A 20,923-nucleotide genomic window follows, 5' to 3' on the forward strand; every position below is an offset into this window, starting at 1 on the left:
GACTGCAAGCTAGAATTAAGCCAATCAACATTTATGCAGCTCACAGTGTAACATGTAACAAGACCCTAATTGGTGTCAATTTGGGATTCCATTTTTGGCTGTTCCAGTTGGTCTTTTTCCACTAGGAACTAAATACTAGGAGAGACCTCTTTGAATAGGAAATGCATCTCACAGCCTTCAAATATACAGAAAGGACTGGATATCTGTGTAAGAGTGTGTCACTAAACACATTATCAATACTTAAAAATGAAAATCACCAATATCTGCTCTCTCTTCTTTGCTTGGGTCACTTATTTTTTCAATGCAAGTATGTAAAAGTTGATTCAGTTGAACAAGTTTATTCTTTTATATGGTATAATTGCACATATAAGGTATTTCTTTGTTATTAGATCATTTGGCTTTCCAGATACTTCCCTTTACTTCTGTTTATTTTGAGACACACACACACACACACACACACACACACACACACACTAAGCTTCCCTCTATTATGTGCACTACTTATCAGAATACATTGCAAGGTACAATATCATTTCTGATGTGTTTTAGATACTGCAATATGAGCCTAACAACCTATTCTGTCCTTGAAGTTAGGAAATATTGAAAAAAAAAAAATTGGGGGGAAAAGAAAACAAAAACAAAAAAACCCAGAAAAATGCATTCAGAATATTTAAGGGTTCCAAGGCATTGTTGTAGTGAGAAACCTGCCACAGAGGAGCCCACACAAATAGATGATTTCTAATTGCTCTTGAAGAATGGAAACTGTAGCAAATGTGCGCTGAACTACGGTTCAAATGTACTGCCATTTGTTAATATCTTTCCTGGATAATAGTATGTGATGTTCCATAATCTTAAACTGAAGCAGTTGTCAATTAATATAACTAGGGGAATGCTTTTCTCCTCTATTTAAAAATAAAAACACCTCTTGACATCGTATAATACTGCAGCATAATATATTTTTTGGCTAAGAAAATCTTGTAGTAAATTACAACTCAACATCTATTGATCTCAAATAATATTTTATGTCCAAATAGAAAAAAAAGTATTACAGGATTACATCTGTAGTTGAGACATTTCGCTCTTCTCATTTAAAAAAAAAAAAAAACAAACAACAAAACAAAACAAAAAAAACCTAGTTTTAAAGTTGGACTTATTGAAATGAGACTTAAAATTTTGCAGCACCAAATTATATTTTGCCATAAGAAGGAGGCCAAAGGCTTGATGCATTTTCCTATACCAGGCCTGTGCTTTGCAAAGGAAAGAAGTGATGAACATGTGACCTTCTGGGTCTTCAAATCTAGTTCCCCAATACTGTAGGCAGCCATGCTATATACAATTAATGAACCAGAAGAAATAATTTCTACCAGATGGGAGATGGGTTATTTTTCTCCCAGAACAGCCATTTTTGTTCCAGAAGAAATTATGGAACATTTTTATACTCATGAGCACTGCACTAATTAAAAGTGCCTGGAGCATCACGTGTATCAGCACCCCCACTGTGAAAAATGGCAGCAGGGTGCTTTGAACTAAAACTCAAAACAAGCTTTAAAAGCACCCTGCCGCCACTTAGCAGTGTGGAGATGCTGAAACATGTGATGCTGGAAGCTGCTGGAGTACATTAATTTTCACGCTCCAGCACACTTAATTAAATCGAGTCTGCTCCAATGCACAGGAATTACACCATGCCAGAGCAGGCTCCCTGCACGTGTATAGGAACTTCTGCTTTCTAGTGGAAGAGCTTCAAATCTTCTGGTAAAAATGTGATGCCTGTATGTGGCCATAGAGTCTAAACTTCAGAGGTGCACCTGCTCCAAAAAATGAGTTAACAGTTGCTGGGCTACTGTAAAGTTGTGTCAGTTATAAGGAACATATAATTCCTGATAGTGTTAGAAGATAAGGACAGCACCATCTTGGAATTGCACTGCAACAGGGGGCTTCAGAATTTTGTACTACGAGTTTGTACAAATTATACCATCTTTAAACAGCCCAAGTAGCTTAAGTGGATCATAATGTAGTACAAAATAGAGCTGGCTGGCCAGAGCTCCATAGTCACTGACTGATGTGAAAGTGAAAGATAGATATTCCTAGAGGGTTACAGTTTTAAAATTCAGTTAATTCATTGGTCTCAAAGAGACCGAGCAAATTCACCTTTATGAGCATTGCAAAACCTATCTATTCATTTGGAAAACTGTAATCGAGGGCAAAGCAAATATGTAATTACTTAAACTGAATTTGGGTTGTGCCATGGACAGCATACTTTAACTTGGTATTTCAGTGGTTTAATTGTAATACCTGTGTACATGGTATATGGCGCACAAGATCTTGGTGGTGATAAACTGTTAAGTTCTAGAAAATACGCACACCATTCAGTGGCAAGTATGATTCTTCAGGAAACTTAGCAAATAAAAATTAAAAAAAAAAATGCATGAAGGAATTGATTTCATTTTTTTTTTTTAAGGATATTTATAGCAAAAGGAAAATAGTACAGTAAGCAAGCAAATATGTACTGAAAATGTGTGTGTACTCATTTTGACAGGAGCAGAATAGATAAAGCATCACAAAAAGTGATTCAAGAGATAAGAAGAAAAAAAAAAAAAAAACACAAAGAAAACCACCAAACACCAAAAAACGGTATTTCCATCCTGAATCAGGACAAAACATCAAGTCTCAGTTTTTCCAAGAACCAAGGCTCTTTAAAAAGAAATCTATTCAGTCAAACACTTGTTTCACTTTTTAATCTTTTAAAAATTCTAGTAAACAGAGGACATTTATTTTACTCCAAAGTATCAGAACAAGATATCTTGACAATGTCAGAAGATTTTTCCAAAGATTCTTCAAGGAGGACATTAACTAAAACTGACCATGTTTCATTAAAATTTCAGTTCAGAGTTTTTTTCTTGGTAAAATATACTTTCAAGTGACACAAAATAAAGAGGATATTCTAAATAACCATGACTGTTCCAATTATAAAGCATAACTGAAAAATTCCATTTTATATATATATATATATATATATATATATATATATATATATTTATTTATTTTAGTAGATAATTGGGAACAATAAGAGGTTATATTACTTGAAAAAGGAGCCTCTTGGGCTTACAAAGCTTTAGTTCTTAAGAATGATTGAAACAGTGAATCTTATTCATATGTATGAATGCATACATGCATATGAATGAATATACCAATTCAATTCATTGCAGCCAACTTATTCTGTGGGAATATGTTGATTAGAATAAAGTTTTCTATAGATCATAGAAAGGTTTCTAGTGGAAACCTTCCTGGTTTTCACCAGCTTGCCTCATCAGTCCCCCAGCACTTTGTTGTTTCTAAAACAAAATATTGCAGAATTTCAGCTTCCTTCCAAAAAAAATCTTGAGGTTTCACTTTTGGTTTTCATTAGAGATTAAAATATTTTTTTTTAAAACCCCAATATTGCAAAGGAGGTGAACAAGGAGCAGTGATATTTAGTTTCCCAGCCAGCTTTATGTAGAACAGGTAGGAAATTATTTCAGCTGAAGGGCTGCTTAATGAGTTTTGGCAAGCTGTTGAGGGCCACAAGGGTAGCCACACTCTTTGACAGGTGCCCTGCCCCTGGTCACCATCCTGGGACCAGAAGTCCTGCACCTAACCCCTGATATTTGCCACCCAAATTCCTTCCCCTTACCACCAAAAGTACAACTTTTGGGAAGGGAATTTGCCATCTTAGAACCAGATATAAAAATTATGTTCTAAAAACTCAAACATCTACAACAGGGGTAGGCAAGGTTTTTTGGCCAGTGTTGAAGAACCCCACAATGACTACCTTGGAAGGTGCCTGAGTGCCAGCGTGCCAAAAAAACCACAAAGTGAGGGCAGGGGGTACACGGCAGGATGCCCTGTTCATGACCCTTGCCCCTTACCCAAAGCCACTGCCCCCAGTCTTGCTCATAACCCTTGCCCCCCACCCAAAGCTCCTGCCCGGCTCTGTGGCTGTCAGCAGCTACCCAGAACCTGGGCCAGCTGCAAACATCTGCTGCCTCTCGGCCCCAGCCCCGACCCCAGTTGTCTCCCAGACCCGGCCCCGGGCTCCAGGGAAGCAGCACATACCAGCAGTGCTCCCCACTGTGCTACCCTTGCCAATTCTGCAAAGCAGCATTGGAACCTGGCATGGCAGGCCACAGCAGGGGCGCAGACAGCTGCCTGCTCCCAGCTGTCCTGCCACACTTCCCCTGTGTGCATGGGAGCATCAGCACAGGGTTATGCCCCTTGCCGCTGCCCCGCCTGCAGGGGAAGTATGGCAGGCCAGCGGGGAGCAGGCAGCTGTCTGCGTTCCCTGCTGTACCCTGCTACACCAGGTTCCAACGCTGCTTTGCAGAAGCAGTGGGGGCAGCACTGCAGGGAGCATTGCCAATATGTGCTGCCTCCCCAGAGCAGAGAGGCAGCAGATGGTTCCAGCTGGCCCAGGTTTTGAGTAGCTGTTGATAGCCACAGAGCCTGGGCTGCTTGCAGCAGGGCTTCCATTAGAGCAGCCCTGGGCTCTGTGGCTATCAACAGCTACCCAGAGCCAGGAATGGCTGCAGCTGGGAGGCTGCAAACAACTGCTGCCCTCCTGCTTTAGCCCAGGCTCTGGGAAGGCAGCAGGTGCCAGCACTGCACCTGTTGGGGCCAGGGTCAGGGATGCAACAGCTGTTTGTAACCTCCTAGCTGCAGCTGGCCCTGGCTCTGGGAAGCTGCTGATAGCCATGGAACCCAGGCTGTTCCCAGCAGGACTTGCAGCATCCCAGCTGCCTGCTGGGAGCAGCCCAGGCTCCTGGCTGGCAGCAGCTACTCAAAGCTGGGGCTGACTGCAGCCGGGAAGCTGCAAACAGCTGCTGCCTCCCTGGCCCCAACATGTGCCAAGGAAAATGGCCTCCCGTGCCATGCAAATGGCACGCATACTGGGGGTTGCCAACCCCTGATCTACAACAACATATTTTAATGTTATTACAAAAAAATATTGTTGTTCTGATTTATATGCATTTGTGTTATGTACATAGAAGAGACTAAGATTTCATTTTGATCTATTATGTACTCTTGTACTCTTCATGGAGGGGGGCATGGATGTGTGTAGGTATATGTAAGAATGTGTGTGGGGGGGATGGAAGCATGCATTAGCAATGCATAGGGGGTACACATGGGTGCACATGCACCCCAAGATTGGCAGTGCACCCACTGTGGTCATTACTTGCCACCCTCCCCCTCCCGCACCACTGACATATTGCCGGTGGTGTCTGCAGGTGGTCCCCGATTGCTGCTGGCTGCTGCCAATGCTGCTGGTGGCATCTATGGGTGGTCACCACCCCTCCCCCCACTGACAGTGCCATGGCCTCCTGCAGGAGCTCCCCACTCACCACCACCATGCCCCCACTGCCAACAGCACCACCGCCACCTACAGAAGCTTGTGTACCCCTCCAGCCTCCAGGGGCATACGGCATTCCTGGGACATGTGGATGCATGTGTGTGTGTGGGGGGGGGGGCGCTGCCTACGAACATGCCCCCCTTGTGCACAGCCCCTGCAGCTAGTTTCAGCAAAGCCCCCCTCCCTACCCCCAGCCCCAGGACGGCATGTGGCCAGGCTGCAAGCACCGTCACATGAGGCTTGCATGCTCAAGCCCCATGTGATGAAGCTGGTAGCACAGATCATGGGGCTCAGCCAGGGTGGCAGGGAGGGGGCAGAGCCAGCCCAGCTCCATAGCACAGAGCTCCCCACAGTTCCCTGGGCCACTGTCTCCATTGCATGGGTCTCCCCACAGGAGGCACGTGGCTCAGGCAGAGAAACTGGGAATTGCATGCAAGCCCTGCACAATGGAGCCAGATGGACCCCATGCCCCCACCAGCTCAGACTCTGCACTCCTGCTATCCTATTCTGGGTCCCTGTCAGCTCTGGCCCCAGCCCCAGTGCTGAGTCATGGGCCCTGTGCTCTTGTCTAGCTGCCACTTCACTCCCACTTGCCACTGCCGCCACTCCCCCACACCTGCCCATTGTCACCATGGCCACCACCACCACTTTCCCCACCCCAGTTGCCGCCTTTCCCTGCCATTTCCCTACCTTCTTGCCCACCCACTGTCTCCCTTCCCCTCTCTTCCTTCTGCCCACTTACCAGCACCGCCACACCACCCTGCTTCCCACCACTATCACCACCACCACTTTCCCCACTCACCCCCACTTCCTTACCAGTGGGGCTGGGGTCAGGGCCTCCCCAGTGGTGAGGGTGGGAGTTCAGCATCCACTGCCCCTGCAAGAGTAAGAGTGGGGTTTGACCTCATGCGAGTACAGCAGAGGCAGCCCACAGCCAGACCAGATACAATGAACAGGTAGGCACCCTCCCACAGGCTGAACAAACAAAAAACAAAACAACAACAAAAAGACACCTGGTGGACTGGTGTTGGGCTGTATTTTGCTCACCCCCTATCTAGAAGGTCACTGCAATACATAGGAACTTGCATGGCATATAGTAGTGCTAAAAGTTAATAAGCGTGGGCCCATTTACTAAGGTACTTAAACACCCTAAGTCACTGACTGGCCTGTAGTGAGATGAAGGTATGGCTAGACAAAATTAAAAGTAGCTAATGCCTTTGTAAATGCACCCCCAAATTTCTCATCATAGTTTTCCTTGATTCTCTCTCATTTAAAAAAAAAAAAAAAAAAAAAACAAACCCCCCCAAAAAAACAAAAAACCCCCCCAAAAAACAAAAAACACACACATATGCTTAGTAATCTATATTACTATTTTTATTTAGGGGGGTGGGGAGGATTATTTAAACTAGCCATTACTGTGTCCACTATCCATAACACCTTTTTAAGCCTAAAGGAATGATCCCCTTTCCTCTGCACTAGACATAATGTGCATTTTCACTGCATTCTTTACAGTTCAATTAAGTTAGCTCTGAATGCACAGTATGGTCCCACTGAGCTAGAATATTTTACAAGAACAAAGAGAAAGACTATGGAAAAATATTCTTCATGCAAAGAGAGCATGTTTTAATAGATTATAACTTGGTTGACTGAGGAAAAAAACACCAGATCAGTCAGGGATTCTACAACCTTAACTACTGTTGCTATCTATAATCAGACATATCTTCATACTAGAGGATAAGTTTATCTTTAGAAATGAAAATATTTTAATAGTAGAAGAGTTCTAATAGAAACTGCCATAAAAACCAGAGTTAACTACTCCAGAAGTAACATACATTAAAATGTATGGGTCCTTTCATAGTATTTATATTCCCCACCTGACTTAACAATGAGGATATCCAATAACTTTAAATATAATCACTACTGAAACGGGTCATCTTTTAAGACGCACTGCCTGAGAATGCCTAATTTTCATGATAGATCATACCAATGTATCAGAATATGAATATTTCAATGATGTACAAAAATGGAGAACAGGGTTCTGATGATAAATTAATGAGCATTTATTCTAATGTTCTTCATTGCGATTCATTTACCTCATACTATTCTTCCAAGATCCATTTTGGAGATTCAGCAAGCTGTAACATTTAATCTATGCAGCAAATGTAGTTTGTTCCTATTTTTTTCCTTCTATTGAGTATAGCTAGTCTCTTCAGATTAGAGCTGTGCCCATAATTGATTTTTCATTTTACTGGCCAAACCAGGGAGAAAGAGGGAGAGGTTTGTTTTAAGTCAATGCAAAAAGCAAGGTTTTTTGAATTACTGATACTATGAAAGTCCCCCAAAACTGTTTTGGGTTAAAGCATTTCAAATTGCAAATATCAACATAAAGTGTTGCAGTTATTTTCAGTTGGTAACAAGCCAACTGATGACCAATTTTTATTTTTGGTTTCACTGAATCATTGCAGGGAAGAAACAGTAGGCCTGTATCAAAGTATTTTCCAAACTAAATAGAAACTGAAGTCACAAGGGAAAGGGTTTATGGCCAAATACATATTGCAGGAAAGTAGCAGTACCAGAAGAGCCCTTACCACTCTAGTACTCAGTGCTCTTCTGTTGGAGAAGGCTTTGTAATGGTGGTAAGCAGGTAGATGTGGATGCCTTTCAGTACTGTGAAGGTAAATTCCATGTGAACAGAGACAATGGAAGTACTACTCTCCGATACAAAATATGGAAACTGAATCCAGGAATGCCGAGGAACCCTGAACTCTATTATTCCCTCCCCACACAATCCAGCTGACTCCACAGTCAGGGAAGAGCTAAACAAAATAGCTGCATCTGCATCTTGCAAAAGGAGTAGGCAATTGACCTCTCTTCAGTGGAAGAGAGTAGGAATAGGCTGGTAACACAGGGTAGGTATGTTATTTCAAATGATGAATGAACTGTGGAGGCATTCCTGGGCCATTGTTAGAAAGAGAAATGTTCCTGAAGTGGCATGCTGAGACTACAACTGATCTCCCAAGGCAGAATCTAGTCCCAGGGGACAACCACCCATAAAACAAAAAACACACAACACACACATTTTTTGGGTGGGTTTTTTTAATAATTCTTGAAGGTGTTATTGTTTAGTAATCAACCAATATTATTATTTGTTAGTGAAGTTAGTTCTCTCTGCTCCTTTTTAGAGGACTTTTCCTTAATGGAAGGCTTGTTTCCCACCCACCCCCATGACCCTGAGGTCTAGGCTAGATGCAGTTTTTAAACTCCTAGCTGAGTCACCCAAGCTGAAAAGATCCAAAGAGTAGGAACCTGATAAAATCCCATGTGTTTCACTGTGTTGTGATTCAGTAAGAAGTCAACCACCTACCTACCTTAACACACATTAATAGCATAAGCACTGCAAAGCAACCTCTCCCTCTCTTGTAAACACCAAGAAAAAACAGGGATGGAAAAACTGTGTCTAAGGGTGCATAAAAAAAAAAGAGTGCTCATTTGGACTGGTGGAAGTTAAAACAGTTCAGTTAAAGTGACTGAAAAGAGTTTCTAGGTCATACAAGCATTCACCCAACTGGCTGCTTGCTCTACAGACAAATTGCAAGGCTAAGGGCATCCAACCAAGGAGCCTCAGAATACACATCCCAGCATGCTTTACAGGTTCTGTAGTCTACCTGGAGACAGGTGATAGCAGAGAAACAATAAGTCATGGCTGACCAGCTGGTGGCCACAAGGGATAATACCTCACTTTCTCTCAACACTCCCATTCCCCACCCCCCCTTACAGTGATCAGTCCCACAGTGCTGCTTTTTGAAGCTCAGACTCTGGCTGTTGTGGGTGGGTTTTGCATCACCATAAATTGGCATATTTACTGTGCAGTATGGCTTGCCACATTTAATGCTTTAAAGTTGCACCTGTTTATAGAGTGGTGAATTACAGTATTGTTTAAAGTGTTCTTTTCTGTTCAGCCTTATTTAATCACTGCTTAAGGTCTGTATAGCCCCACTGTTATCTGAACTTTTCATTTTGCTGGTGTCTGCAATATCAGATGCCTTGCCTTTTGCAAGCAAGCTTATGGCTTTGAGTTTGCTCACAGCATTTCTTTCCTTTTCTCTCACTGCGAGTAGTTTTTCTAATAAAACATAATAAGTTTTGTTAATTGGCTCAAATTAACTGAACTTCGCACTAACTAGCTGAGTCAGAGGAATGAAACAAATTAGATATGTTAACGAAAGGTGATGTAGGAGACTAATGGACAATGCCCAAAGTAAGAACCTGGAAAAAAGGCCAAATTAAGAGCTGTGCTCGTGATGGGTCTGTTGAACAAAAGAATATGCTAGCAGGATAAAACAAACAGTATGCTGACCACAGGAAGACCAGTTCAAAAGCATAGAGCCAAAGGAGTGACGTTAAAGAAAAGCAGAAAAGGAAGAAGCAGCAGCAAGAAAGTTAAGTGTGTCATCATCATCAATCCAGCCTTCAACACCTGTCTGGACCATTCCAGCCAGTGATTCACCCTTTGCTTTCCAGAACTGAGTGGCCATCTTTTCTGTTGAGCAAAGTAACATTTGGGATAGGGCGAGATCATTGTGCTGAATGTTTTTCTCTCTGAATATAGAAACTGTTAAGATAATGTGTTATACTAATAAAGTTAAACTTTGATTTTAGAACACTGAGTTATCTGCATTCGTATTTCACATTCCATTTAAGGGTCAGTAGTGCTAAGAGATCATTAAAGCACAGTCTGGGAAACAGTGGTGCTAACAGTATGGATGTGCATGTGCAGATGTGCATGTGTACTGCACATTAATTTTGGTTACTGTGCAATAAATGTGCATGTATAGATGTACCCAGCAGCTTCCAAAAAAAGGATCTCTGGTAGTAGCAACCCCTAGTCAAAGGTTCTATGCTTGCTGCTATTTCCAATAGAGGAATGGAAATAAGAACCCACTACCAAGAAAACACCCATGAGGCTGCCATCAACTATTTTATAATAGCACAGCTGCTCAACCCCCCCCCCCCCCCACACACACAGATAGACATGAGTGAGCTACATAGAATCCAGCAGGACTAATTTCATGAGTGCATCTCACCAGTAAAAAAAGACTGTCTGAAACCTTGAAGAGAAGCAAGAAATACAAGAGAAGCCAGAGTCAATGAAAAGAAAAATAAGTACCAGGGGATACTTTTTAAATTTAACTTGATTTTTAAGAGCTTGTAGCTGTATACTTTTGTTCTGAAGTCAGAGATATTTTGATTGTAATATCTAGTTGACCTTGTATAACTTCAGTATGTACTATAGCTGGCACATAGATGATATGAGATCATGAATGGGGAAGTCTTCCATGACATGATTTTTCACATGGTCCACAGCATGGAAAAGATCTTGATGGTACTCAACATGGGGAAGCAGGAAGAAACAAAACAAACAAACAACACACAACACTTGGCAGTGACAAGGCAATATGTCTCCATTCACTGACAACCTAAGGGAGGTGCTAAATTATAGAAGTCAAATGAAAGTCAACATCCAAAGCACCTGTGATGGTTTAGAACTGCTTTGATAAAACTGGGAATGCGAGATAATCTGTGGTAGGCCAAGCACAAAATTACATTTGGGACCACATTTCAAAACAGCAATTTGAATATAAAAGCAGAACAAACTGAAAAAGAATCTCAAAGTAACCTGGAAACGTTCTGTAAAAGAGCAGAAGGACACATTTAGCTATTTTGTTTGCATTTTTGATTTAGATCATTCATGAGTATGACTATACACTTTCCCCTGTTTCTGCAGTATATAGTGCAGCAATTTGCTCCAAAGTATTCAGAATTTGCCACCTATTAGACTTGACTTATACTTGAATGCTTCGGTGTTTAACTTGGACTATTTTCTTTCTTCAGGAAATATCTACAATAGCTAAAATACAAAGTAGCCTCAGTATGGCGATTCTTCTTTCTTGTTAAGTTATGATAAACATATTGGGAGAATAGGGTGACTAAATTCAGTCGAAATCCTGATGGGGGGGGGGGGTTGGAGAAGAGAAATAATAATCAGACGATTCAGTTCTGCTACTGTCAGTTCTATAGATTCTTACTACTCAAGAAGTCAGTCCCATTCATTTCAGTGAAGTGAGTCGCGGAATAAAATGCTATTCAGGGAATCGTTCCACTGTCATTTAGTGCTAGATGGCGTTACACATTACACTGTGAGTTGCACAAATGTTGATCAGCTTAGTGCCATCTTGCAGTCACACCTTCAGTTTGAGTGGCACATTTGTTGGCAGTGGCCACACTTTAAGAGAATCCTGCCCTGGAGTGTCATAACTATAAACTGCATAACAAGTGTTTTAAGCCATGTAAAGGTGTTAACATGCAGATAATCCATAGGTAAAAAGCTCCAGGAAATGCCTATATTAACATGTAAATAGGCCCCCAAGATTCTTTTATAAATCCATGCAAATATATAGAGATAGAGGGATTATTGGGACTAGATTATGTGGCTCTATTTTGACAGCCACATGTGACCCAAAATGTGTTTCAAAGAATGCTACTAAAATGTTTATCCCATGAACACTAAAATTAGGTGGGATAAAAGTAAACCCACATTTTGGGACATGAGTAAAGACATATTTTGCCCTGAAGCAGACTGACAAGTAAGTTTCCTCCAATAAAGATTTTAGAAGAGGTTTTATAAAATTTTAGGAGGAAGTGTCAGAATACCAAAAATAACTTTAAAAAAGTTTGGTTTGCATTTTTGTTCAATGATATGGTTTTGTTTTGCTTTTGAAAACAAGCCCCCAAAAATCCAAGTACAAAATAAGGTAAATTTATTGTTTTGGTTGAAAGTCATCATTTGTTGAAAATGGGAAAAAAAAAAACAACCCAAAAGTAGTGTTCTGTACAATCCTGTTTTCAGCAGAAAAATTTCGATCAGTTCAATTCCCAGCTCTACTCCTGGCTGAGATTCAGGACTAGCCAATGTAGGTTGTTGCTTAATGCCCTTACCTATCCCTAGAGACTGAACACAATTGTGAATCCTTTCTGGCTCAGCTAGTGTGATATGCAATATCTTAAAAGGAACTATTGTTATATCAGCTACACTTACTTATGCTCTTTTCTTTGTTATATATATTGTTCAAATACCTTTTTTTAAAGCATTTTCTTAATTGGTATGCTAGGAGTGCCTGCCCTTTTTTGCTGAAGATGGTCGGGAGGGAGGGGAGAAAAGACTGTGCTATAAAACACTTTGAGAATGAAAGGAAGAGGTAGCAAAAAGGAAAGCATATTACTAGTTTGACTGCTCCCCTGCTGCCATTATGCATCCCATCCTGCTGATTCTGTCAAGATCTTATTAGATTAGGCCTAGCTATGACAGAGTTAAAGCCAAGATACTTAAAAAGTCTACTACATTTAGCAGAATTAGGAGAGGAGAGGGGAGGGGAGGGAAGCACACCCAGAGGGTCATGATCAAAGGAAAGGCAAAAAGAACAAATTGCTATTATTGATAGAAGGCACTTGTACATGCTGATCTGCCACCCTGTAGTTCCCAGGAAGAAGGGGTCTACATGGTGGGAGAGAGTGAAAGCTTTAATAGCCCAGAGGCCGAATGAATTCAGAAGAATAATAATCTAGTTTTATCTCTTCTTCATGTGATTAAAGGTAAGTGATAGAGAAAGAAAGTCAATGCTGAGGATTAAGTCATTTAGGAAGCTGAAAGAAAAAGGGAGCTAATCTAAAGAGAGAGATTTTAGAAAGGTATTAATTGTTTTTCCATGTTATACCAGGAAAAAATATGCATCTTCATCAACCTGACTAATTTCCAATTAAGGTTGATAACCTCCCACCTATACTTCCATCAATAGAGAAAGAAAGAAGAGATATAAAGTCTGAGATTCTGAAATGTATTGCTCAAAACCCTTAATCCAAAATTAAAATGCCAAACTGCAATTCGTTCCTTGATCAGCTCCCCCAGGGGTAGAGACACTTGGCAAAAAACAGTTAGCTGTAAGGCTGCATATACATGTTCAACTAATCTTGGAGAGTTCTCTCAGGTTTGTTCACTTGGTACAAAAAAAATTTACTCAGAGACACCTAAACAGACATGCATGTGCTGAGCCTCTGAAGAGCAGAGAGCTTGCAGTGTAGATGCTGCACATCCAGGGGACCCTGTACATGCATCCCAGCATGTGCTGCAGGCTCCCAAGTCTACCTGGTGACAGGTGGCAGTAGTACACAGGGCAGATGGGATTAGCTGAACCAGAATCATCAGTTTCCCTGCAGCGCAATGTGGGATGATTTTCTGCCATGGAGCAACACAGTCCAGCAAGTCTCCCAGCTAGAGGAGAACTTAGATGGCAGAGGGAGGATATAGGAGAAAAGCACCCCGAGATGCCAGAGAACTGTTCTGTGCTTCTCTTAAGAGAGAATATGTAAAGAAGTTGACTCTCCCAGGAGAAATTCAGTTGGAAGTAATTTAACCCTGCTTGTTTCCAAGTTATTTTTCTCCTTAAGTAGCCATTTTTACTCTGGCAGAAAAATCCTGAATAGCTGTACACTTGTGTTTTTTCTTGGGACAGCAGAGACTCTTCCAGGAGAAAGTAAATAGCTATACATGACCTAAATCAGAACATCTCCTTTTGGGTGCCTTGTGCCCTGCAATACTACCTAGTCTCCACAGTACTTTCATTCTGGTTTGTTCCCTATACTAAGACTTCTGAGGAAGTAGCCTTATGATTTTATCTTAGTGCCAGTGTGAGAAATTCTCCTGTGGCTCAGTTCAGGAGATGCAAAATCTGTTTATACATAAAAATGTCAAGAATTGTAAAGAAACTAGACTAAGAACAAGGTTCTCACTCCAGCTCTCCCTGAGTGGGAAAGAATTTGCACGGAATGCCTCAACTCTACAAAAACTGCATTTTAAGTGATTCACGAAATGGTAGTTGCCCTTCCAGCAGGCAGTCAGGGAATCATGTACAACATGCACAGAAAACAGTATCTGCTTTCCACTCCTTATACCCCATGAAAAATTGCCAGTGACTGTTAGACAAGTTCAGAGATTAAAGACAAGAGAAAAGATCTAAGAAGTCAACATTTCCAATTTAGACATGGAAGATCCTTTAAGTTATCTGTGCGTCATTCAGAAGTGACTCGGAGACAGGGAGTCTGTTTCATTCAGTTTCTGAGTTCTTACTGATCAACATAGCTTAGCACAGGTTTCTTCACAACCAACAATTGATTCCGAGTGACTCTTGCTAATGCCTCCTAAAAAAAATTATGGTTCCCTACAGTCCAGTCCATCTAACTCTGGATATTTACTAGGATTTTGTCCTGTTTAAAAATCACATTTACAGAGTGATTAATTAGAATCCACTACTTACAAATAATTAGGCAACTATGTATTATTATTATTATCATCATCATCAGGAAGTAGTTCAGCCGGAATATTCTTTCATAGGCCCTCTCTACACATTATTTTTATATTGGGATTAACATGTTAATAACAGCATAAATAGGAAGGGCAATACATATGAACTGAATTTAAGGCATCATAAAAAGGTGGAATGAGCCATAAAGATGTTCCATAAATAATTTAGAACATTTTTATGGCACCTTAAATTTAACATGTGGATGGTGACCAAGAATCAGCTGATTGTTGGCCCAGCCAAAGGCTGGGAGCAGGAGAAGTTTGAAGGGCTTGCCCTGCCAGGGACTTTAAACCCATGTGCTAAACAGCCATAGCTGGTGGTTCCTGGGGACCACATCAGGAACTGAAACCGATTACCAGCTCAGTGCGACTTCATTAAGGCTGGTCCAGGCCCTTGTGCAGTCCCTGGACACAACCAATACTCAGCTGATTGCTGGCCCAGTGGGGACCACACCTGGGTCAGTTACAGACCCCAGTGTAGTCCCCTGGCCAAGCTGACAATCAGCTTATTGTCAGGCACCTGACTTCCTCCTGTACCAGCAAGAGAAACTAGAGATCATGATCCTAGGCTTCCCTTACACTGGCTAGTATGAGGTGATTGAGATCCAATCCTCAATCCCAAAAAAACCCACATGTCCTACCATGTATGTTATGGCAAGAGGTGTGATGTATGTTTGTCACAGCAGGAGGTTTTGGGATTGGAGATCAGATCCAATTGTGCCTTTAAATGAACCTTTGCCAGAAGCCCTACTTCAATTATTTTCCCTTGTATGAGGCTAAGTGATTCTCCTATATCACTGTATGCACCTCTTAGATATGTGGGCTCCCAGTATGTCCTGTTTTCACTTGGGTAGCCCCTTCCCTCCAAAAAGGAATAGATTGGAAGGAGACTAATTCTGAGGTTCTCACTGCAATATATTTTCCAGGTCCATCTGTCAGGATTTGCCCACCTGCAAAGCCAGTAGCATGTTCTGTTCCCAATATCCAGGGATCTTGTCCGTCTGTGTGTGAGAGAACCAGAAACAATGGGTCATTTTCCTCAGAGAACTCTTTTGTCTATATTAAACTACAGTGCCCTCTGATACTTCTAGAGGAGGTGAACAAAGATCTTTACAGAATACTGTAAGTCAATACATTTCTATTCCTCAACAATCCTTGTGGTTTTTCCTCCTAATTCCCTCCAATTTTTTCAGTCTTCTTGGAATGAAGTAGAGACCTGAATGCATCATTTTTCCATGTAGGTGCAGTCATGTTATGCAAAATAGGAGTACTACTTTCTAGCTAAGTAGAATCATATCCCTATATACCAAAACTGAAGGTCCTTCCCTCTCTCCCCTGTCCACTGCCATATGGTATTTCGAGATCACATATAATAGTCAGAAAATAACCACTGCTAAAAATCACAGTATTATGAGCTTATGAGACTCAAGCCTGTAGGAAGTTATTCATATCTAGTCTCCAAACTGAGTTATACTGTCAATACAGTTAATACCTAGTTTTTAATAGCAGAAGTGCTTCAGTATGGCTGCAGAGAAACACCTCTTATGAGTTTAGCTTCTCAACTGTTACTTTAATGGAAGCAGATTCAAGCAGACACATACTACAGAACAGTGTTTTTACTCAAGTCCATAGCAAAGGTCTCATGTCCTCCATTAATACAAAATGAGTGGATGTGTCTACATGCACAATTAATGAGACACAATTAACTCCAGGGCAGTTTGAACTGAAGTCAACTGCAGTCAGGTGCACCACCTACATGTGCAGCTGGGACAGTAGCAATTTGAGCTGGAGAAGAGTAGGCTCCTGGCTGGCTGGATTGACCAGTCACAATTTGTGGCCCTGGTCTCCATCTACACACTTGTTTTGGTACAGTAAAAGTACTTTGCCATAAGATAGTACTGTTTCACTAAACTAATTAGTTTAGTTTAATGTACTGTAATACTGTCACACATGTAGACAGTAGGGCTGTCCGAGGCTTCTGTCCCCAATTAGATTTGGCAGAGATTCGGCCCAATTTGGTAGCCAAATCTCCTAATCTGAATCAAATCAAAGAAACCTTTAATCTCTCGGAGTCAAATTCATAGTTTTTGACAGAGACAGTTTTAAATGTTTTTTCTACATACCTCTAAGTAGCAGGGGCTCATGAATGCTGCAATGCTGGGGCACATGTTGCACAGAAGCACAGGGTCTCCCCAGTGTGCTCAGCAGCACACCCAGAAGTGGACCAGAAGCACATCCAGGTCCACCAGGAAGCTTGCATGGGGGACCCTGTACCTCCCCCAGCTCAGTGACTGGTGCCTCCTGGGTCTAAGGGGGCACCCAGGGTCCTGCTGCAGCTGATCACCAAGCCAGGAGGGTGCAGGGGGGGCCCCCCTAGTGTGCTCCCCAGAAGAGGACTGGAAGTACTTCTAGTCCACTTCCGGGTTTGCCACTGAGCATGTGGAGGGACACCCCCACCCTGTACTCCCGTGGGATGCTGCATGCACCCCAGCATTCACAAGCCATGCCTGCTACCTCAAGGTATGTAGAAAAAAAAAACATAAAACAAAAAACCACTTAAAGCTGTGCCTGTATCCCTGATTCTCTAAGTCAGCATCGAATCATCAGATTCAGCGGAATCAAATCGGGGACACTGATCCAAATCAATGAATTGAATCACTGTCCCCGATTCGGGCCGAATCCAAATCGGAATCGAGTAGGGCCCACTTTGCACACCCCTAGTTGACAGTGACTCTTTATTGCAAAGCTAATTAGTCTACTCCACAGTAAAGTGCACATGTAAATGTGCCCAGTAAGTGGTAAATAGAAATAATGTGCCATTTTTCCTGCTCATCTTAAGATTTTTGTCTAGTTATTCACATACTCATTCCCCTCCTGATACTTTTCTTTAGTTTCGGAAGATTAGATGGAAAGCATTTAAAACCAATGAAAATACTCCCTGGAAAACTGTCATACAAATGAAAATTTCTCAATCTTCTTTAACAAAGATAGAAAATTGCAATATTATGTGAAATCTATAGAGCAGGATTATAATTACTTTCGGAAGGATCTACAATACCTTGCTCAGTATGTGTTCCTATTCACTCTTCAGCACTGCAGTCAATTTGTATTCAGTCACAGGCCTGGAAATTTAAAAACCATGCATACTAATGTTGGTTTCACGGGCAGCAGAAATTGAAATATCATAATTAGTAGTACCCAAATTGTTAACTTCCTTTTATAATGTTAGTTTTGGTCTAGGGAAAAACACTCTGTAAAATGTTTGTATCTACTGTTTCACAAATATGAAACATCTTGGAATGAATTTTTCCCTACTCAGTCCCAAGTTCACCCTTCCCCAAGGAGATGAAACTTTCTGTTTGTAAATTTGTTTCTTTTATTTTTGGCAGAAAGATGGAAAGTAATTGCTGGGTGCGGCTACACATCCCCCTATGGCAATGTAGCAATCACATGGATCTGCACATGATTAGCAGCTATGTCCCTCTAGCAGTGTGCTCCCAGATATAGCACGCCGTTATGGTGACATGGCAGCAAAGTCTAACTGTGCATCATGTGCATGGTACAGTAACCACCCACACTATGACATGCTTTAGTACATCCAAAAGGAATTACTAGAGCATGGTGCCATAGCAACATCATCGTACAGAAACGTGTAGACACTCCCGTTGTCCATTAAAGCCTACCTTAAAAGATGATTTTACAACATGCCCCCATCCTGAAATCCAAGTTAAAAAAAAAAAAAAAAGTGTTAGCATTATACTGGTAATAATTTAATCTACACCACCTAGAGGCATTAGGGTCTGGATACAGATTTAACTGAGCTAGTTTGAGCTTTACTGAACAGGATTAGGATTATTTAAACAAAAAATAAAAGAGCTTGACAGGTTTGAATTGGAAGGCTACTTTGGACATATTGTATATAGACTAAGTCAAGGTTCATATTAAAAAGAAACTTTACTTTAAGGACTTCCTTTCTTGTACAATTCCTTTTAAATGTTGATGTTCTGTGTTGAGTTTTCTATAGCCCATTTTTCCATAGCCCACATAATTTCTAGTTCAGAAGGAACACTGTGATCATCTACCCTGATGTAATAGTGTGTAAATCATCAGTCAGCATGGGTGGATCCAGGATTTTGAAAAGGAGTGTTGGAGCAGGGACTGGAGTTGCAGGGGTGACTGCACATCCACTCCAGCCTCCCCTTCCTACCAAGACAGGCAGATCCCCAGCAGCAGGAAACTTTTTTAGGTTCATCAATCAGGTAAGAACCTTCTCTGCTTTCCCCTCCATACACAGTGGCATGTCTCTTCTTTCCCTGCCATTCTCAGTGCTACTGCTGTCTCCACTATCTGCAGCTGGGCTATATAGGCTCAGCTAGAGCCAGCAGTGATAGTGGTGGTAGCATCAGATGGGGTCTCTTCCCCTGCACTTGCTTCCAGACTGGCAGAGAATAACTAGATGGTCCAGGCCAGGAGGAACCCCCTTGCCTTTAATACTGTTCATAGCTGAGCCTAGCTCCCCTCAGTGCCCAGCTGGAGTGGGCAGGAGAGACTCTGGAGCCTCCCCCCAACCCCTTAGGCAGCCAGGGAGAGCAGCAGTGGTGGGCAGGGGCAGGAAGGGGAAGAGAAGTGCTTCTGAGCAAGAAGAAAAGGAAGTAGTATTTTTACCCAATGTGGGGACCAAAAAAAAAAGTTCCTAGTTGCTGCTTCCATGGCACTTGACTGAAAAAAGGGGGGTGTCCATACCACTGTACCTCTTCTGGATCTGTCCCTAACACTCAGTGATTCCTAGGGAAAGAAATTATCATCCCCCGATATATGTATCAGCTAGTGTTATTGAACATAAGCTTCATGATAGCAAAGATTCTCTTAAGTGTTACAGAATTCATTTACATTTTTCCCCACAATTACTAGTTAAATATCATGTATATGTACCTTACCAAATGATTTGCTGAAGTGGGCATTAATTGTAGATTTGCTTTCAAATCCATTGCTAAGAAAATCTAAACCTTAAATGGGCAGGTCAAATTGGTCCATAAGTATAGACAGGAGTGAAAACAAACAAACAAACAAACAAACATTCCACATGAGGGGATCTATTCGGTAGATAGTCTCAAAGCACACCTCCTAACCGACACCTGCAAGTACAAAGCTCAGCGTTGCAACCTTTCCATTCCATTTTGAACATTTACATCCATGTCTCCCAAACATTTTTAAGCTAAAGGCATCCTTCAGAAAGTGCCAGCTCTTGGTTTTCACTGGGTGTTTTGTTACAAAAAAACAATAAGAGTTATTCTTTTGTTGCTGCAGAAAACTCAGAAACATGGCATGTCAGAATGTTTTTAACACTATAGATTCCTGTTTGAAATCTCTGCATTTATCTTGTGAATCATGTTTGCACATTTAACAGTACCAAACATTTGTGGCACCTTTGAAAGACTCAGCTTTCATGAGAATTTGTGAGTTCATGAGAAACATTTGTGGGACCCTGGTTGGGGAGGGGAAAAACACTGATCTACATGGTTATAAGTTATATTCTTCAAGCTCCTTCAACAGCCTAAGAAAAAACCATGCTGTCTCCAGAATTGCCCTTCCCTCAGTATACACCTTATTCATTCAAACACAATAACTTGCAAAGTAACACAAAACAAAACAAGTTCTCTAGCTAAAACAGACAGCTTACCTGTCTCTGCTTCAGAGCCTGCCATGGAAGCAAACCTCCTACTACAGCTTCTTTACCTGTTGTTTTCCAGATCATTTATAGAAAACACCTGATCTGTTCTCATCTGGGTTTGATGATTAAACAGAACTGACAGATTGGGCCCTTAAAGCAGGAGGCTATTCTGATATATTGTCCAAGGATTCTCTCTGGGATTCAATATTATTGCCAACTCATCTGAAACTTCCCCACCCCTTTGATTGCAAGTGCTTATGAATTTTTATTCAGTAATACAATTTTTATTTCAAGTTTCCTTCTGTTGCAGGGAAATATAAAGAGCAATGAGGATTTTTTTTTTCACTTTTTGAACTTTCACCTTTCCTCCTCCATAGTTTCCTCAACCATTTTTTCTCTGTTTTTTGAACCCCCTGGTTTTATACTATTTTAAAGGCTGAAATGGGACATCTCC

At 41.5% G+C, this 20,923-nt stretch overlaps 1 long non-coding RNA gene across 4 annotated transcripts in view; it reads right to left on the bottom strand.

Moving 5' to 3' along the window:
- The window catches only part of LOC102572246 (uncharacterized), a 166,220-nt gene extending 145,683 nt beyond the window's left edge, over positions 1-20,537 (bottom strand). For 3 of the 4 annotated variants that reach the window (XR_009460479.1, XR_009460478.1, XR_009460480.1), the window contains exons 1-4: positions 20,479-20,537; positions 18,482-18,513; positions 17,857-17,920; positions 15,749-15,799 (exon numbers count right to left, since the gene is read on the bottom strand). This is a non-coding gene — a long non-coding RNA (uncharacterized LOC102572246). Of the gene's footprint in view, positions 1-15,500; positions 15,800-17,856; positions 17,921-18,481; positions 18,514-20,478 lie in introns of those variants that run through there. The other variant, XR_002093866.2, reaches the window with a different exon arrangement.
- Positions 20,538-20,923: the final 386 nt, after the last annotated feature.

This window comes from Alligator mississippiensis, chromosome 3, assembly GCF_030867095.1.
Source record: "Alligator mississippiensis isolate rAllMis1 chromosome 3, rAllMis1, whole genome shotgun sequence".
Classification (NCBI taxonomy): Eukaryota; Metazoa; Chordata; order Crocodylia; family Alligatoridae; genus Alligator; species Alligator mississippiensis.